Source organism: Equus caballus, chromosome 1 (assembly GCF_041296265.1).
Source record: "Equus caballus isolate H_3958 breed thoroughbred chromosome 1, TB-T2T, whole genome shotgun sequence".
Lineage (NCBI taxonomy): Eukaryota > Metazoa > Chordata > Mammalia > Perissodactyla > Equidae > Equus > Equus caballus.
The window spans coordinates 70,975,517-70,993,726 of NC_091684.1; positions in this window are offsets into that span (position 1 = coordinate 70,975,517).

The window sequence follows — 18,210 nt, forward strand, 5'->3', positions numbered from 1 at the left end:
CAAGAGGAGAAGTCCTACTTCAACCAATCATGCCTGCAAAGAAACTGCGTTTCACAGGCCTTTGGAAGAGATGTTTCCGGTAGGTTGTAAGAGCACTGTGCAGAGCGAGTTGATTCTTAGCTTCCCAAAGAGCTGGAAGCAAGATGCTGTGGGGCGCAACTCGCCCTTTGGAAAGAAGCCTGCACGTTGTGACTTTCAGCTCTAGGGCAATGTAGCACACCCAGAGCAGAAGTTCTGCTTCAGCCAGATCAGGCCTGCAAAGAAACTGCGTTTCACAGGACTTTGGAAGAGATGTTCCCGGTAGGCTGTAAGAGCACTGTGCATAGCGAGTTGTTTCTTAGCTTCCCAAAGAGCTGGTAGCAAGATGCTGTGGGGCCCAACTCGCCCTTTGGAAAGAAGTCTGCACGTTGTGCCTTTCAGCTCTAGGGCAATGTAGCACACCCACAGCAGGAGTCCTACTTCAGCCAGATCAGGCCTGCAAAGAAACTGCGTTTCACAGGCCTTTGGAAGAGATGTTCCCGGTAGGCTGTAAGAGCACTGTGCAGAGCGAATTGTTTCTTAGCTTCCCAAAGAGCTGGAAGCAAGATGCTGCGGGGCCCAACTCGCCCTTTGGAAAGAAGCCTGCACGTTGTGCCTTTCAGCTCTAGGGCAATTTAGCACACCACAAGGAGAAGTCCTACTTCAACCAGATCAGGCCTGCAAAGAAACTGCGTTTCACAGGCCTTTGGAAGAGATGTTCCCGGTAGGCTGTAAGAGCACTGTGCAGAGCGAGTTGATTCTTAGCTTGCCAAAGAGCTGGAAGCAAGATGCTGTGGGGCCCAACTCGCCCTTTGGAAAGAAGCCTGCACGTTGTGACTTTCAGCTCTAGGGCAATGTAGCACACCCAGAGCAGAAGTCCTACTTCAGCCAGATCAGGCCTGCAAAGAAACTGCGTTTCACAGGCCTTTGGAAGAGATGTTCCCGGTAGGCTGTAAGAGCACTGTGCATAGCGAGTTGTTTCTTAGCTTCCCAAAGAGCTGGTAGCAAGATGCTGTGGGGCCCAACTCACCCTTTGGAAAGAAGCCTGCACGTTGTGCCTTTCAGCTCTAGGGCAATGTAGCACACCCACAGCAGGAGTCCTACTTCAGCCAGATCAGGCCTGCAAAGAAACTGCGTTTCACAGGCCTTTGGAAGAGATCTTCCCGGTAGGCTGTAAGAGCACTGTGCAGAGCGAGTTGTTTCTTAGCTTCCCAAAGAGCTGGAAGCAAGATGCTGTGGGGCCCAACTCGCCCTATGGAAAGAAGCCTGCACGTTGTGCCTTTCAGCTCTAGGGCAATGAAGCACACACAGAGCAGAAGTTCTACTTCAGCGAGATCAGGTCTGCGAGGAAACTGCTTTTCACAGGCCTTTGGAAGAGATGTTCCCGGTAGGCTGTAAGAGCACTGTGCAGAGCGAGTTGTTTCTTAGCTTCCCAAAGAGCTGGAAGCAAGATGCTGTGGGGCCCAATTCGCCCTTTGGAAAGAAGCGTGCACGTTGTGCCTTGCAGCTCTAGGCAATGTTGCTCACCCAGAGCAGAAGTCCTACTTCAGCCAGATCAGGCCTGCAGAGGGACTGCGTTTCACAGGCCTTTGGAAGAGATGTTCCCGGTAGGCTGTAAGAGCACTGTGCAGAGCGAGTTGTTCCTTAGCTTCCCAAAGAGCTGGAAGCAAGATGCTGTGGGGCCCAACTCGCCCTTTGGAAAGAAGCCTGCACGTTGTGCCTTTCAGCTCTAGGGCAATTTAGCACACCAAGAGGAGAAGTCCTACTTCAACCAGATCAGGCCTGCAAAGAAACTGCGTTTCACAGGCCTTTGGAAGAGATGTTCCCGGTAGGCTGTAAGAGCACTGTGCAGAGCTAGTTGATTCTTAGCTTCCCAAAGAGCTGGAAGCAAGATGCTGTGGGGCCCAACTCGCCCTTTGGAAAGAAGCCTGCACGTTGCGACTTTCAGCTCTAGGGCAATTTAGCACACCAAGAGGAGAAGTCCTACTTCAACCAGATCAGGCCTGCAAAGAAACTGCGTTTCACAGGCCTTTGGAAGAGATGTTCCCGGTAGGCTGTAAGAGCACTGTGCAGAGCTAGTTGATTCTTAGCTTCCCAAAGAGCTGGAAGCAAGATGCTGTGGGGCCCAACTCGCCCTTTGGAAGAAGCCTGCACGTTGTGACTTTCAGATCTAGGGCAATGTAGCACACCCAGAGCAGAAGTCCTACTTCAGCCAGATCAGGCCTGCAAAGAAACTGCATTTCACAGGCATTTGGAAGCGATGTTCCCGGTAGGCTGTAAGAGCACTGTGCAGAGCGAGTTGTTTCTTAGCTTCCCCAAGAGCTGAAAGCAAGATGCTGTGGGGCCCAACTCGCCCTTTGGAAAGTAGCCTGCACGTTGTGCCTTTCAGCTCTAGGGCAATGTAGCACACCCACAGCAGGAGTCCTACTTCAGCCAGATCAGGCCTGCAAAGAAACTGCGTTTCACAGGCCTTTGGAAGAGATGTTCCCGGTAGGCTGTAAGAGCACTGTGCAGAGCGAGTTGTTCCTTAGCTTCCCAAAGAGCTGGAAGCAAGATGCTGTGGGGCCCAACTCGCCCTTTGGAAAGAAGCCTGCACGTTGTGCCTTTCAGCTCTAGGGCAATTTAGCACACCAAGAGGAGAAGTCCTACTTCAACCAGATCAGGCCTGCAAAGAAACTGCGTTTCACAGGCCTTTGGAAGAGATGTTCCCGGTAGGCTGTAAGAGCACTGTGCAGAGCTAGTTGATTCTTAGCTTCCCAAAGAGCTGGAAGCAAGATGCTGTGGGGCCCAACTCGCCCTTTGGAAAGAAGCCTGCACGTTGTGCCTTTCAGCTCTAGGGCAATGTAGCACACCCAGAGCAGAAGTCCTACTTCAGCCAGATCAGGCCTGCAAAGAAACTGCATTTCACAGGCATTTGGAAGCGATGTTCCCGGTAGGCTGTAAGAGCACTGTGCAGAGCGAGTTGTTTCTTAGCTTCCCCAAGAGCTGAAAGCAAGATGCTGTGGGGCCCAACTCGCCCTTTGGAAAGTAGCCTGCACGTTGTGCCTTTCAGCTCTAGGGCAATGTAGCACACCCACAGCAGGAGTCCTACTTCAGCCAGATCAGGCCTGCAAAGAAACTGCGTTTCACAGGCCTTTGGAAGAGATGTTCCCGGTAGGCTGTAAGAGCACTGTGCAGAGCGAGTTGTTTCTTAGCTTCCCAAAGAGCTGGAAGCAAGATGCTGTGGGGCCCAACTCCCCCTTTGAAAGAAGCCTGCACGTTGTGCCTTTCAGCTCTAGGGCAATGTAGCACACCCAGAGCAGAAGTCCTACTTCAGCGAGATCAGGCCTGCAAAGAAACTGCGTTTCACAGGCCTTTGGAAGAGATGTTCCCGGTAGGCTGTAAGAGCACTGTGCAGAGCGAGTTGTTTCTTAGCTTCCCAAAGAGCTGGAAGCAAGATGCTGTGGGGCCCAACTCGCCTTTGGAAAGAAGCCTGCACGTTGTGACTTTCAGCTCTAGGGCAATGCAGCACACCCAGAGCAGAAGTCCTACTTCAGCCAGATCAGGCCTGCAAAGAAACTGCGTTTCACAGGCCTTTGGAAGAGATCTTCCCGGTAGGCTGTAAGAGCACTGCGCAGAGCGAGTTGTTTCTTAGCTTCCCAAAGAGCTGGAAGCAAGATGCTGTGGGGCCCAACTCGCCCTTTGGAAAGAAGCCTGCACGTTTTGCCTTTCACCTCTAGGGCAATGTAGCACACCCACAGCTGGAGTCCTACTTCAGCCAGATCAGGCCTGCAAAGAAACTGCGTTTCACAGGCCTTTGGAAGAGATGTTCCCGGTAGGCTGTAAGAGCACTGTGCAGAGCGAGTTGTTTCTTAGCTTCCCAAAGAGCTGGAAGCAAGATGCTGTGGGGCCCAACTCGCCCTTTGGAAAGAAGCCTGCACGTTGTGCCTTTCAGCTCTAGGCAATGTAGCACACCCAGAGCAGAAGTCCTACTTCAGCCAGATCAGGCCTGCAAAGAAACTGCGTTTCACAGGCCTTTGGAATAGATGCTCCCGGTAGGCTGTAAGAGCACTGTGCAGAGCGAGTTGTTTCTTAGCTTCCCAAAGAGCTGGAAGCAAGATGCTGTGGGGCCCAATTCGCCCTTTGGAAAGAAGCGTGCACGTTGTGCCTTGCAGCTCTAGGCAATGTTGCACACCCAGAGCAGAAGTCCTACTTCAGCCAGATCAGGCCTGCAAAGGGACTGCGTTTCACAGGCCTTTGGAAGAGATGTTCCCGGTAGGCTGTAAGAGCACTGTGCAGAGCGAGTTGTTCCTTAGCTTCCCAAAGAGCTGGAAGCAAGATGCTGTGGGGCCCAACTCGCCCTTTGGAAAGAAGCCTGCACGTTGTGCCTTTCAGCTCTAGGGCAATTTAGCACACCAAGAGGAGAAGTCCTACTTCAACCAATCATGCCTGCAAAGAAACTGCGTTTCACAGGCCTTTGGAAGAGATGTTTCCGGTAGGTTGTAAGAGCACTGTGCAGAGCGAGTTGATTCTTAGCTTCCCAAAGAGCTGGAAGCAAGATGCTGTGGGGCGCAACTCGCCCTTTGGAAAGAAGCCTGCACGTTGTGACTTTCAGCTCTAGGGCAATGTAGCACACCCAGAGCAGAAGTTCTGCTTCAGCCAGATCAGGCCTGCAAAGAAACTGCGTTTCACAGGCCTTTGGAAGAGATGTTCCCGGTAGGCTGTAAGAGCACTGTGCAGAGCGAGTTGTTTCTTAGCTTCCCAAAGAGCTTGAAGCAAGATGCTGCGGGGCCCAACTCGCCCTTTGGAAAGAAGCCTGCACGTTGTGCCTTTCAGCTCTAGGGCAATGTAGCACACCCAGAGCAGAAGTCCTACTTCAGCCAGATAAGGCCTGCAAAGAAACTGCGTTTCACAGGGCTTTGGAAGAGATGTTCCCGGTAGGCTGTAAGAGCACTGTGCAGAGCGAGTTGTTTCTTAGCTTCCCAAAGAGCTGGAAGCAAGATGCTGTGGGGCCCAACTCGCCCTTTGGAAAGAAGCCTGCACGTTGAGCCTTTCAGCTCTAGGGCAATGTAGCACACCCAGAGCAGAAGTCCTACTTCAGCCAGATCAGGCCTGCAAAGAAACTGCGTTTCACAGGCCTTTGGAAGAGATGTTCCCGGAAGGCTGTAACAGCACTGTGCAGAGCGAGTTGTTTCTTAGCTTCCCAAAGAGCTGGAAGCAAGATGCTGTGGGGCCCAACTCGCCCTATGGAAAGAAGCCTGCACGTTGTGCCTTTCAGCTCTAGGGCAATGAAGCACACACAGAGCAGAAGTTCTACTTCAGCGAGATCAGGTCTGCGAGGAAACTGCTTTTCACAGGCCTTTGGAAGAGATGTTCCCGGTAGGCTGTAAGAGCACTGTGCAGAGCGAGTTGTTTCTCAGCTTCCCAAAGAGCTGGAAGCAAGATGCTGTGGGGCCCAACTCGCCCTTTGGAAAGAAGCCTGCACCTTGTGCCTTTCAGCTCTAGGGCAATGTAGCACACCAAGAGCAGATGTTCCACTTCAGCGAGATCAGGCCTGCAAAGAAACTGCGTTTCACAGGCCTTTGGAAGAGATGTTCCCGGTAGTCTGTAACAGCACTGTGCAGAGCGAGTTGTTTCTTAGCTTTCCAAAGAGCTGGAAGCAAGATGCTGTGGGGCCCAACTCGCCCTTTGGAAAGAAGCCTGCACGTTGTGCCTTTCAGCTCTAGGGCAATGTAGCACACCCAGAGCAGAAGTCCTACTTCAGCCAGATCAGGCCTGCAAAGGGACTGCGTTTCACAGGCCTTTGGAAGAGATGTTCCCGGTAGGCTGTAAGAGCACTGTGCAGAGCGAGTTGTTTCTTAGCTTCCCAAAGAGCTGGAAGCAAGATGCTGTGGGGCCCAACTCGCCCTTTGGAAAGAAGCCTGCACGTTGTGCCTTTCAGCTCTAGGGCAATTTAGCACACCAAGAGGAGAAGTCCTACTTCAACCAGATCGGGCATGCAAAGAAACTGCTTTTCACAGCCCTTTGGAAGAGATGTTCCCGGTAGGCTGTAAGAGCACTGTGCAGAGCGATTTGATTCTTAGCTTCCCAAAGAGCTGGAAGCAAGATGCTGTTGGGCCCAACTCGCCCTTTGGAAAGAAGCCTGCACGTTGTGACTTTCAGCTCTAGGGCAATGTAGCACACCCAGAGCAGAAGTCCTACTTCAGCCAGATCAGGCCTGCAAAGAAACTGCGTTTCACAGGCCTTTGGAAGAGATGTTCCCGGAAGGCTGTAACAGCACTGTGCAGAGCGAGTTGTTTCTTAGCTTCCCAAAGAGCTGGAAGCAAGATGCTGTGGGGCCCAACTCGCCCTATGGAAAGAAGCCTGCACGTTGTGCCTTTCAGCTCTAGGGCAATGAAGCACACACAGAGCAGAAGTTCTACTTCAGCGAGATCAGGTCTGTGAGGAAACTGCTTTTCACAGGCCTTTGGAAGAGATGTTCCCGGTAGGCTGTAAGAGCACTGTGCAGAGCGAGTTGTTTCTCAGCTTCCCAAAGAGCTGGAAGCAAGATGCTGTGGGGCCCAACTCGCCCTTTGGAAAGAAGCCTGCACCTTGTGCCTTTCAGCTCTAGGGCAATGTAGCACACCAAGAGCAGATGTTCCACTTCAGCGAGATCAGGCCTGCAAAGAAACTGCGTTTCACAGGCCTTTGGAAGAGATGTTCCCGGTAGTCTGTAACAGCACTGTGCAGAGCGAGTTGTTTCTTAGCTTTCCAAAGAGCTGGAAGCAAGATGCTGTGGGGCCCAACTCGCCCTTTGGAAAGAAGCCTGCACGTTGTGCCTTTCAGCTCTAGGGCAATGTAGCACACCCAGAGCAGAAGTCCTACTTCAGCCAGATCAGGCCTGCAAAGGGACTGCGTTTCACAGGCCTTTGGAAGAGATGTTCCCGGTAGGCTGTAAGAGCACTGTGCAGAGCGAGTTGTTTCTTAGCTTCCCAAAGAGCTGGAAGCAAGATGCTGTGGGGCCCAACTCGCCCTTTGGAAAGAAGCCTGCACGTTGTGCCTTTCAGCTCTAGGGCAATTTAGCACACCAAGAGGAGAAGTCCTACTTCAACCAGATCGGGCATGCAAAGAAACTGCTTTTCACAGCCCTTTGGAAGAGATGTTCCCGGTAGGCTGTAAGAGCACTGTGCAGAGCGATTTGATTCTTAGCTTCCCAAAGAGCTGGAAGCAAGATGCTGTTGGGCCCAACTCGCCCTTTGGAAAGAAGCCTGCACGTTGTGACTTTCAGCTCTAGGGCAATGTAGCACACCCAGAGCAGAAGTCCTACTTCAGCCAGATCAGGCCTGCAAAGAAACTGCGTTTCACAGGCCTTTGGAAGAGATGTTCCCGGTAGGCTGTAAGAGCACTGTGCATAGCGAGTTGTTTCTTAGCTTCCCAAAGAGCTGGTAGCAAGATGCTGTGGGGCCCAACTCGCCCTTTGGAAAGAAGCCTGCACGTTGTGCCTTTCAGCTCTAGGGCAATGTAGCACACCCACAGCAGAAGTCCTACTTCAGCCAGATCAGGCCTGCAAAGAAACTGCGTTTCACAGGCCTTTGGAAGAGATGTTCCCGGTAGGCTGTAAGAGCACTGTGCAGAGCGAGTTGTTTCTTAGCTTCCCAAAGAGCTGGAAGCAAGATGCTGTGGGGCCCAACTCGCCCTTTGGAAAGAAGCCTGCACGTTGAGCCTTTCAGCTCTAGGGCAATGTAGCACACCCAGAGCAGAAGTCCTACTTCAGCCAGATCAGGCCTGCAAAGAAACTGCGTTTCACAGGCCTTTGGAAGAGATGCTCCCGGTAGGCTGTAAGAGCACTGTGCAGAGCGAGTTGTTTCTTAGCTTCCCAAAGAGCTGGAAGTAAGATGCTGCGGGGCCCAACTCGCCCTTTGGAAAGAAGCCTGCACGTTGTGCCTTTCAGCTCTAGGGCAATGTAGCACACCCAGAGCAGAAGTCCTACTTCAGCCAGATCAGGCCTGCAAAGAAACTGCGTTTCACAGGCCTTTGGAAGAGATGTTCCCGGTAGGCTGTAAGAGCACTGTGCAGAGCGAGTTGTTTCTTAGCTTCCCAAAGAGCTGGAAGCAAGATGCTGTTGGGCCCAACTCGCCCTTTGGAAAGAAGCCTGCACGTTGAGCCTTTCAGCTCTAGGGCAATGTAGCACACCCAGAGCAGAAGTCCTACTTCAGCCAGATCAGGCCTGCAAAGAAACTGCGTTTCACAGGCCTTTGGAAGAGATGCTCCCGGTAGGCTGTAAGAGCACTGTGCAGAGCGAGTTGTTTCTTAGCTTCCCAAAGAGCTGGAAGCAAGATGCTGTGGGGCCCAATTCACCCTTTGGAAAGAAGCGTGCACGTTGTGCCTTGCAGCTCTACTCAATGTTGCACACCCAGAGCAGAAGTCCTACTTCAGCCAGATCAGGCCTGCAAAGGGACTGCGTTTCACAGGCCTTTGGAAGAGATGTTCCCGGTAGGCTGTAAGAGCACTGTGCAGAGCGAGTTGTTCCTTAGCTTCCCAAAGAGCTGGAAGCAAGATGCTGTGGGGCCCAACTCGCCCTTTGGAAAGAAGCCTGCACGTTGTGACTTTCAGCTCTAGGGCAATGTAGCACACCCAGAGCAGAAGTCCTACTTCAGCCAGATCAGGCCTGCAAAGAAACTGCGTTTCACAGGACTTTGGAAGAGATGTTCCCGGTAGGCTGTAAGAGCACTGTGCAGAGCGAGTTGTTTCTTAGCTTCCCAAAGAGCTGGTAGCAAGATGCTGTGGGGCCCAACTCACCCTTTGGAAAGAAGCCTGCACGTTGTGCCTTTCAGCTCTAGGGCAATGTAGCACACCCACAGAAGGAGTCCTACTTCAGCCAGATCAGGCCTGCAAAGAAACTGCGTTTCACAGGCCTTTGGAAGAGATGTTCCCGGTAGGCTGTAAGAGCACTGTGCAGAGCGAATTGTTTCTTAGCTTCCCAAATAGCTGGAAGCAAGATGCTGCGGGGCCCAACTCGCCCTTTGGAAAGAAGCCTGCACGTTGTGCCTTTCAGCTCTAGGGCAATGTAGCACAGCCAGAGCAGAAGTCCTACTTCAGCCAGATCAGGCCTGCAAAGAAACTGCGTTTCACAGGCCTTTGGAAGAGATCTTCCCGGTAGGCTGTAAGAGCACTGTGCAGAGCGAGTTGTTTCTTAGCTTCCCAAAGAGCTGGAAGCAAGATGCTGTGGGGCCCAACTCGCCCTTTGGAAAGAAGCCTGCACGTTGAGCCTTTCAGCTCTAGGGCAAAGTAGCACACCCAGAGCAGAAGTCCTACTTCAGCCAGATCAGGCCTGCAAAGAAACTGCGTTTCACAGGCCATTGGAAGAGATGCTCCCGGTAGGCTGTAAGAGCACTGTGCAGAGCGAGTTGATTCTTAGCTTCCGAAAGAGCTGGAAGCAAGATGCTGTGGGGCCCAACTCGCCTTTGGAAAGAAGCCTGCACGTTGTGACTTTCAGCTCTAGGGCAATGCAGCACACCCAGAGCAGAAGTCCTACTTCAGCCAGATCAGGCCTGCAAAGAAACTGCGTTTCACAGGCCTTTGGAAGAGATCTTCCCGGTAGGCTGTAAGAGCACTGCGCAGAGCGAGTTGTTTCTTAGCTTCCCAAAGAGCTGGAAGCAAGATGCTGTGGGGCCCAACTCGCCCTTTGGAAAGAAGCCTGCACGTTTTGCCTTTCACCTCTAGGGCAATGTAGCACACCCACAGCTGGAGTCCTACTTCAGCCAGATCAGGCCTGCAAAGAAACTGCGTTTCACAGGCCTTTGGAAGAGATGTTCCCGGTAGGCTGTAAGAGCACTGTGCAGAGCGAGTTGTTTCTTAGCTTCCCAAAGAGCTGGAAGCAAGATGCTGTGGGGCCCAACTCGCCCTTTGGAAAGAAGCCTGCACGTTGTGCCTTTCAGCTCTAGGCAATGTAGCACACCCAGAGCAGAAGTCCTACTTCAGCCAGATCAGGCCTGCAAAGAAACTGCGTTTCACAGGCCTTTGGAATAGATGCTCCCGGTAGGCTGTAAGAGCACTGTGCAGAGCGAGTTGTTTCTTAGCTTCCCAAAGAGCTGGAAGCAAGATGCTGTGGGGCCCAATTCGCCCTTTGGAAAGAAGCGTGCACGTTGTGCCTTGCAGCTCTAGGCAATGTTGCACACCCAGAGCAGAAGTCCTACTTCAGCCAGATCAGGCCTGCAAAGGGACTGCGTTTCACAGGCCTTTGGAAGAGATGTTCCCGGTAGGCTGTAAGAGCACTGTGCAGAGCGAGTTGTTCCTTAGCTTCCCAAAGAGCTGGAAGCAAGATGCTGTGGGGCCCAACTCGCCCTTTGGAAAGAAGCCTGCACGTTGTGCCTTTCAGCTCTAGGGCAATTTAGCACACCAAGAGGAGAAGTCCTACTTCAACCAATCATGCCTGCAAAGAAACTGCGTTTCACAGGCCTTTGGAAGAGATGTTTCCGGTAGGTTGTAAGAGCACTGTGCAGAGCGAGTTGATTCTTAGCTTCCCAAAGAGCTGGAAGCAAGATGCTGTGGGGCGCAACTCGCCCTTTGGAAAGAAGCCTGCACGTTGTGACTTTCAGCTCTAGGGCAATGTAGCACACCCAGAGCAGAAGTTCTGCTTCAGCCAGATCAGGCCTGCAAAGAAACTGCGTTTCACAGGCCTTTGGAAGAGATGTTCCCGGTAGGCTGTAAGAGCACTGTGCAGAGCGAGTTGTTTCTTAGCTTCCCAAAGAGCTTGAAGCAAGATGCTGCGGGGCCCAACTCGCCCTTTGGAAAGAAGCCTGCACGTTGTGCCTTTCAGCTCTAGGGCAATGTAGCACACCCAGAGCAGAAGTCCTACTTCAGCCAGATAAGGCCTGCAAAGAAACTGCGTTTCACAGGGCTTTGGAAGAGATGTTCCCGGTAGGCTGTAAGAGCACTGTGCAGAGCGAGTTGTTTCTTAGCTTCCCAAAGAGCTGGAAGCAAGATGCTGTGGGGCCCAACTCGCCCTTTGGAAAGAAGCCTGCACGTTGAGCCTTTCAGCTCTAGGGCAATGTAGCACACCCAGAGCAGAAGTCCTACTTCAGCCAGATCAGGCCTGCAAAGAAACTGCGTTTCACAGGCCTTTGGAAGAGATGTTCCCGGAAGGCTGTAACAGCACTGTGCAGAGCGAGTTGTTTCTTAGCTTCCCAAAGAGCTGGAAGCAAGATGCTGTGGGGCCCAACTCGCCCTATGGAAAGAAGCCTGCACGTTGTGCCTTTCAGCTCTAGGGCAATGAAGCACACACAGAGCAGAAGTTCTACTTCAGCGAGATCAGGTCTGCGAGGAAACTGCTTTTCACAGGCCTTTGGAAGAGATGTTCCCGGTAGGCTGTAAGAGCACTGTGCAGAGCGAGTTGTTTCTCAGCTTCCCAAAGAGCTGGAAGCAAGATGCTGTGGGGCCCAACTCGCCCTTTGGAAAGAAGCCTGCACCTTGTGCCTTTCAGCTCTAGGGCAATGTAGCACACCAAGAGCAGATGTTCCACTTCAGCGAGATAAGGCCTGCAAAGAAACTGCGTTTCACAGGCCTTTGGAAGAGATGTTCCCGGTAGTCTGTAACAGCACTGTGCAGAGCGAGTTGTTTCTTAGCTTTCCAAAGAGCTGGAAGCAAGATGCTGTGGGGCCCAACTCGCCCTTTGGAAAGAAGCCTGCACGTTGTGCCTTTCAGCTCTAGGGCAATGTAGCACACCCAGAGCAGAAGTCCTACTTCAGCCAGATCAGGCCTGCAAAGGGACTGCGTTTCACAGGCCTTTGGAAGAGATGTTCCCGGTAGGCTGTAAGAGCACTGTGCAGAGCGAGTTGTTTCTTAGCTTCCCAAAGAGCTGGAAGCAAGATGCTGTGGGGCCCAACTCGCCCTTTGGAAAGAAGCCTGCACGTTGTGCCTTTCAGCTCTAGGGCAATTTAGCACACCAAGAGGAGAAGTCCTACTTCAACCAGATCGGGCATGCAAAGAAACTGCTTTTCACAGCCCTTTGGAAGAGATGTTCCCGGTAGGCTGTAAGAGCACTGTGCAGAGCGATTTGATTCTTAGCTTCCCAAAGAGCTGGAAGCAAGATGCTGTTGGGCCCAACTCGCCCTTTGGAAAGAAGCCTGCACGTTGTGACTTTCAGCTCTAGGGCAATGTAGCACACCCAGAGCAGAAGTCCTACTTCAGCCAGATCAGGCCTGCAAAGAAACTGCGTTTCACAGGCCTTTGGAAGAGATGTTCCCGGAAGGCTGTAACAGCACTGTGCAGAGCGAGTTGTTTCTTAGCTTCCCAAAGAGCTGGAAGCAAGATGCTGTGGGGCCCAACTCGCCCTATGGAAAGAAGCCTGCACGTTGTGCCTTTCAGCTCTAGGGCAATGAAGCACACACAGAGCAGAAGTTCTACTTCAGCGAGATCAGGTCTGTGAGGAAACTGCTTTTCACAGGCCTTTGGAAGAGATGTTCCCGGTAGGCTGTAAGAGCACTGTGCAGAGCGAGTTGTTTCTCAGCTTCCCAAAGAGCTGGAAGCAAGATGCTGTGGGGCCCAACTCGCCCTTTGGAAAGAAGCCTGCACCTTGTGCCTTTCAGCTCTAGGGCAATGTAGCACACCAAGAGCAGATGTTCCACTTCAGCGAGATCAGGCCTGCAAAGAAACTGCGTTTCACAGGCCTTTGGAAGAGATGTTCCCGGTAGTCTGTAACAGCACTGTGCAGAGCGAGTTGTTTCTTAGCTTTCCAAAGAGCTGGAAGCAAGATGCTGTGGGGCCCAACTCGCCCTTTGGAAAGAAGCCTGCACGTTGTGCCTTTCAGCTCTAGGGCAATGTAGCACACCCAGAGCAGAAGTCCTACTTCAGCCAGATCAGGCCTGCAAAGGGACTGCGTTTCACAGGCCTTTGGAAGAGATGTTCCCGGTAGGCTGTAAGAGCACTGTGCAGAGCGAGTTGTTTCTTAGCTTCCCAAAGAGCTGGAAGCAAGATGCTGTGGGGCCCAACTCGCCCTTTGGAAAGAAGCCTGCACGTTGTGCCTTTCAGCTCTAGGGCAATTTAGCACACCAAGAGGAGAAGTCCTACTTCAACCAGATCGGGCATGCAAAGAAACTGCTTTTCACAGCCCTTTGGAAGAGATGTTCCCGGTAGGCTGTAAGAGCACTGTGCAGAGCGATTTGATTCTTAGCTTCCCAAAGAGCTGGAAGCAAGATGCTGTTGGGCCCAACTCGCCCTTTGGAAAGAAGCCTGCACGTTGTGACTTTCAGCTCTAGGGCAATGTAGCACACCCAGAGCAGAAGTCCTACTTCAGCCAGATCAGGCCTGCAAAGAAACTGCGTTTCACAGGCCTTTGGAAGAGATGTTCCCGGTAGGCTGTAAGAGCACTGTGCATAGCGAGTTGTTTCTTAGCTTCCCAAAGAGCTGGTAGCAAGATGCTGTGGGGCCCAACTCGCCCTTTGGAAAGAAGCCTGCACGTTGTGCCTTTCAGCTCTAGGGCAATGTAGCACACCCACAGCAGGAGTCCTACTTCAGCCAGATCAGGCCTGCAAAGAAACTGCGTTTCACAGGCCTTTGGAAGAGATGTTCCCGGTAGGCTGTAAGAGCACTGTGCAGAGCGAATTGTTTCTTAGCTTCCCAAATAGCTGGAAGCAAGATGCTGCGGGGCCCAACTCGCCCTTTATAAAGAAGCCTGCAAGTTGTGCCTTTCAGCTCTAGGGCAATGTAGCACACCCAGAGCAGAAGTCCTACTTCAGCCAGATCAGGCCTGCAAAGAAACTGCGTTTCACAGGCCTTTGGAAGAGATGTTCCCGGTAGGCTGTAAGAGCACTGTGCAGAGCGAGTTGTTTCTTAGCTTCCCAAAGAGCTGGTAGCAAGATGCTGTGGGGCCCAACTCGCCCTTTGGAAAGAAGCCTGCACGTTGTGCCTTTCAGCTCTAGGGCAATGTAGCACACCCACAGCAGAAATCCTACTTCAGCCAGATCAGGCCTGCAAAGAAACTGCGTTTCACAGGCCTTTGGAAGAGATGTTCCCGGTAGGCTGTAAGAGCACTGTGCAGAGCGAGTTGTTTCTTAGCTTCCCAAAGAGCTGGAAGCAAGATGCTGTGGGGCCCAACTCGCCCTTTGGAAAGAAGCCTGCACGTTGAGCCTTTCAGCTCTAGGGCAATGTAGCACACCCAGAGCAGAAGTCCTACTTCAGCCAGATCAGGCCTGCAAAGAAACTGCGTTTCACAGGCCTTTGGAAGAGATGTTCCCGGTAGGCTGTAAGAGCACTGTGCAGAGCGAGTTGTTTCTTAGCTTCCCAAAGAGCTGGAAGCAAGATGCTGTTGGGCCCAACTCGCCCTTTGGAAAGAAGACTGCACGTTGAGCCTTTCAGCTCTAGGGCAATGTAGCACACCCAGAGCAGAAGTCCTACTTCAGCCAGATCAGGCCTGCAAAGAAACTGCGTTTCACAGGCCTTTGGAAGTGATGCTCCCGGTAGGCTGTAAGAGCACTGTGCAGAGCGAGTTGTTTCTTAGCTTCCCAAAGAGCTGGAAGCAAGATGCTGTGGGGCCCAATTCACCCTTTGGAAAGAAGCGTGCACGTTGTGCCTTGCAGCTCTACTCAATGTTGCACACCCAGAGCAGAAGTCCTACTTCAGCCAGATCAGGCCTGCAAAGGGACTGCGTTTCACAGGCCTTTGGAAGAGATGTTCCCGGTAGGCTGTAAGAGCACTGTGCAGAGCGAGTTGTTCCTTAGCTTCCCAAAGAGCTGGAAGCAAGATGCTGTGGGGCCCAACTCGCCCTTTGGAAAGAAGCCTGCACGTTGTGACTTTCAGCTCTAGGGCAATGTAGCACACCCAGAGCAGAAGTCCTACTTCAGCCAGATCAGGCCTGCAAAGAAACTGCGTTTCACAGGACTTTGGAAGAGATGTTCCCGGTAGGCTGTAAGAGCACTGTGCATAGCGAGTTGTTTCTTAGCTTCCCAAAGAGCTGGTAGCAAGATGCTGTGGGGCCCAACTCACCCTTTGGAAAGAAGCCTGCACGTTGTGCCTTTCAGCTCTAGGGCAATGTAGCACACCCACAGAAGGAGTCCTACTTCAGCCAGATCAGGCCTGCAAAGAAACTGCGTTTCACAGGCCTTTGGAAGAGATGTTCCCGGTAGGCTGTAAGAGCACTGTGCAGAGCGAGTTGTTTCTTAGCTTCCCAAATAGCTGGAAGCAAGATGCTGCGGGGCCCAACTCGCCCTTTGGAAAGAAGCCTGCACGTTGTGCCTTTCAGCTCTAGGGCAATGTAGCACACCCAGAGCAGAAGTCCTACTTCAGCCAGATCAGGCCTGCAAAGAAACTGCGTTTCACAGGCCTTTGGAAGAGATGTTCCCGGTAGGCTGTAAGAGCACTGTGCAGAGCGAGTTGTTTCTTAGCTTCCCAAAGAGCTGGAAGCAAGATGCTGTGGGGCCCAACTCGCCCTTTGGAAAGAAGCCTGCACGTTGAGCCTTTCAGCTCTAGGGCAATGTAGCACACCCAGAGCAGAAGTCCTACTTCAGCCAGATCAGGCCTGCAAAGAAACTGCGTTTCACAGGCCTTTGGAAGAGATGCTCCCGGTAGGCTGTAAGAGCACTGTGCAGAGCGAGTTGATTCTTAGCTTCCCAAAGAGCTGGAAGCAAGATGCTGTGGGGCCCAACTCGCCCTTTGGAAAGAAGCCTGCACGTTGTGACTTTCAGCTCTAGGGCAATGTAGCACACCCAGAGCAGAAGTCCTACTTCAGCCAGATCAGGCCTGCAAAGAAACTGCGTTTCACAGGCCTTTGGAAGAGATGTTCCCGGTAGTCTGTAAGAGCACTGTGCATAGCGAGTTGTTTCTTAGCTTCCCAAAGAGCTGGTAGCAAGATGCTGTGGGGCCCAACTCGCCCTTTGGAAAGAAGCCTGCACGTTGTGCCTTTCAGCTCTAGGGCTATGTAGCACACCCACAGAAGGAGTCCTTCTTCAGCCAGATCAGGCCTGCAAAGAAACTGCGTTTCACAGGCCTTTGGAAGAGATGTTCCCGGTAGGCTGTAAGAGCACTGTGCAGAGCGAATTGTTTCTTAGCTTCCCAAATAGCTGGAAGCAAGATGCTGCGGGGCCCAACTCGCCCTTTTTAAAGAAGCCTGCACGTTGTGCCTTTCAGCTCTAGGGCAATGTAGCACACCCAGAGCAGAAGACCTACTTCAGCCAGATCAGGCCTGCAAAGAAACTGCGTTTCACAGGCCTTTGGAAGAGATGTTCCCGGTAGGCTGTAAGAGCACTGTGCAGAGCGAGTTGTTTCTTAGCTTCCTAAAGAGCTGGAAGCAAGATGCTGTGGGGCCCAGCTCGCCCTTTGGAAAGAAGCCTGCACGTTGTGCCTTTCAGCTCTAGGGCAATGTAGCACACCCAGAGCAGAAGTCCTACTTCAGCCAGATCAGGCCTGCAAAGAAACTGCGTTTCACAGGCCTTTGGAAGAGATGTTCCCGGTAGGCTGTAAGAGCACTGTGCAGAGCGAGTTGTTTCTTAGCTTCCCAAAGAGCTGGAAGCAAGATGCTGTGGGGCCCAACTCGCCCTTTGGAAAGAAGCCTGTACGTTGTGCCTTTCAGCTCTAGGGCAATGTAGCACACCCAGAGCAGAAGTCCTACTTCAGCCAGATCAGGCCTGCAAAGAAACTGCGTTTCACAGGCCTTTGGAAGAGATGCTCCCGGTAGGCTGTAAGAGCACTGTGCAGAGCGAGTTGTTTCTTAGCTTCCCAAAGAGCTGGAAGCAAGATGCTGTGGGGCCCAACTCGCCCTTTGGAAAGAAGCGTGCACGTTGTGCCTTGCAGCTCTAGGCAATGTTGCACACCCAGAGCAGAAGTCCTACTTCAGCCAGATCAGGCCTGCAAAGGGACTGCGTTTCACAGGCCTTTGGAAGAGATGTTCCCGGTAGGCTGTAAGAGCACTGTGCAGAGCGAGTTGTTCCTTAGCTTCCCAAAGAGCTGGAAGCAAGATGCTGTGGGGCCCATCTCGCCCTTTGGAAAGAAGCCTGCACGTTGTGCCTTTCAGCTCTAGGGCAATTTATCACACCAAGTGGAGATGTCCTACTTCAACCAGATCAGGCCTGCAAAGAAACTGCGTTTCACAGGCCTTTGGAAGAGATGTTCCCGGTAGGTTGTAAGAGCACTGTGCAGAGCGAGTTGATTCTTAGCTTCCCAAAGAGCTGGAAGCAAGATGCTGTGGGGCCCAACTCGCCCTTTGGAAAGAAGCCTGCACGTTGTGACTTTCAGCTCTAGGGCAATATAGCACACCCAGAGCAGGAGTCCTACTTCAGCCAGATCAGGCCTGCAAAGAAACTGCGTTTCACAGGACTTTGGAAGAGATGTTCCCGGTAGGCTGTAAGAGCACTGTGCATAGCGAGTTGTTTCTTAGCTTCCCAAAGAGCTGGTAGCAAGATGCTGTGGGGCCCAACTCACCCTTTGGAAAGAAGCCTGCACGTTGTGCCTTTCAGCTCTAGGGCAATGTAGCACACCCACAGCAGGAGTCCTACTTCAGCCAGATCAGGCCTGCAAAGAAACTGCGTTTCACAGACCTTTGGAAGAGATGTTCCCGGTAGGCTGTAAGAGCACTGTGCAGAGCGAATTGATTCTTAGCTTCCCAAATTGCTGGAAGCAAGATGCTGCGGGGCCCAACTCGCCCTTTATAAAGAAGCCTGCAAGTTGTGCCTTTCAGCTCTAGGGCAATGTAGCACACCCAGAGCAGAAGTCCTACTTCAGCCAGATCAGGCCTGCAAAGAAACTGCGTTTCACAGGCCTTTGGAAGAGATGTTCCCGGTAGGCTGTAAGAGCACTGTGCAGAGCGAGTTGTTTCTTAGCTTCCCAAAGAGCTGGAAGCAAGATGCTGTGGGGCCCAACTCGCCCTTTGGAAAGAAGCCTGCACGTTGTGCCTTTCAGCTCTAGGGCAATGTAGCACACCCAGAGCAGAAGTCCTACTTCAGCCAGATCAGGCCTGCAAAGAAACTGCGTTTCACAGGCCTTTGGAAGAGATCTTCCCGGTAGGCTGTAAGAGCACTGTGCAGAGCGAGTTGTTTCTTAGCTTCCCAAAGAGCTGGAAGCAAGATGCTGTAGGGCCCAACTCGCCCTATGGAAAGAAGCCTGCACGTTGTGCCTTTCAGCTCTAGGGCAATGAAGCACACACAGAGCAGAAGTTCTACTTCAGCGAGATCAGGTCTGGGAGGAAACTGCTTTTCACAGGGCTTTGGAAGAGATGTTCCCGGTAGGCTGTAAGAGCACTGTGCA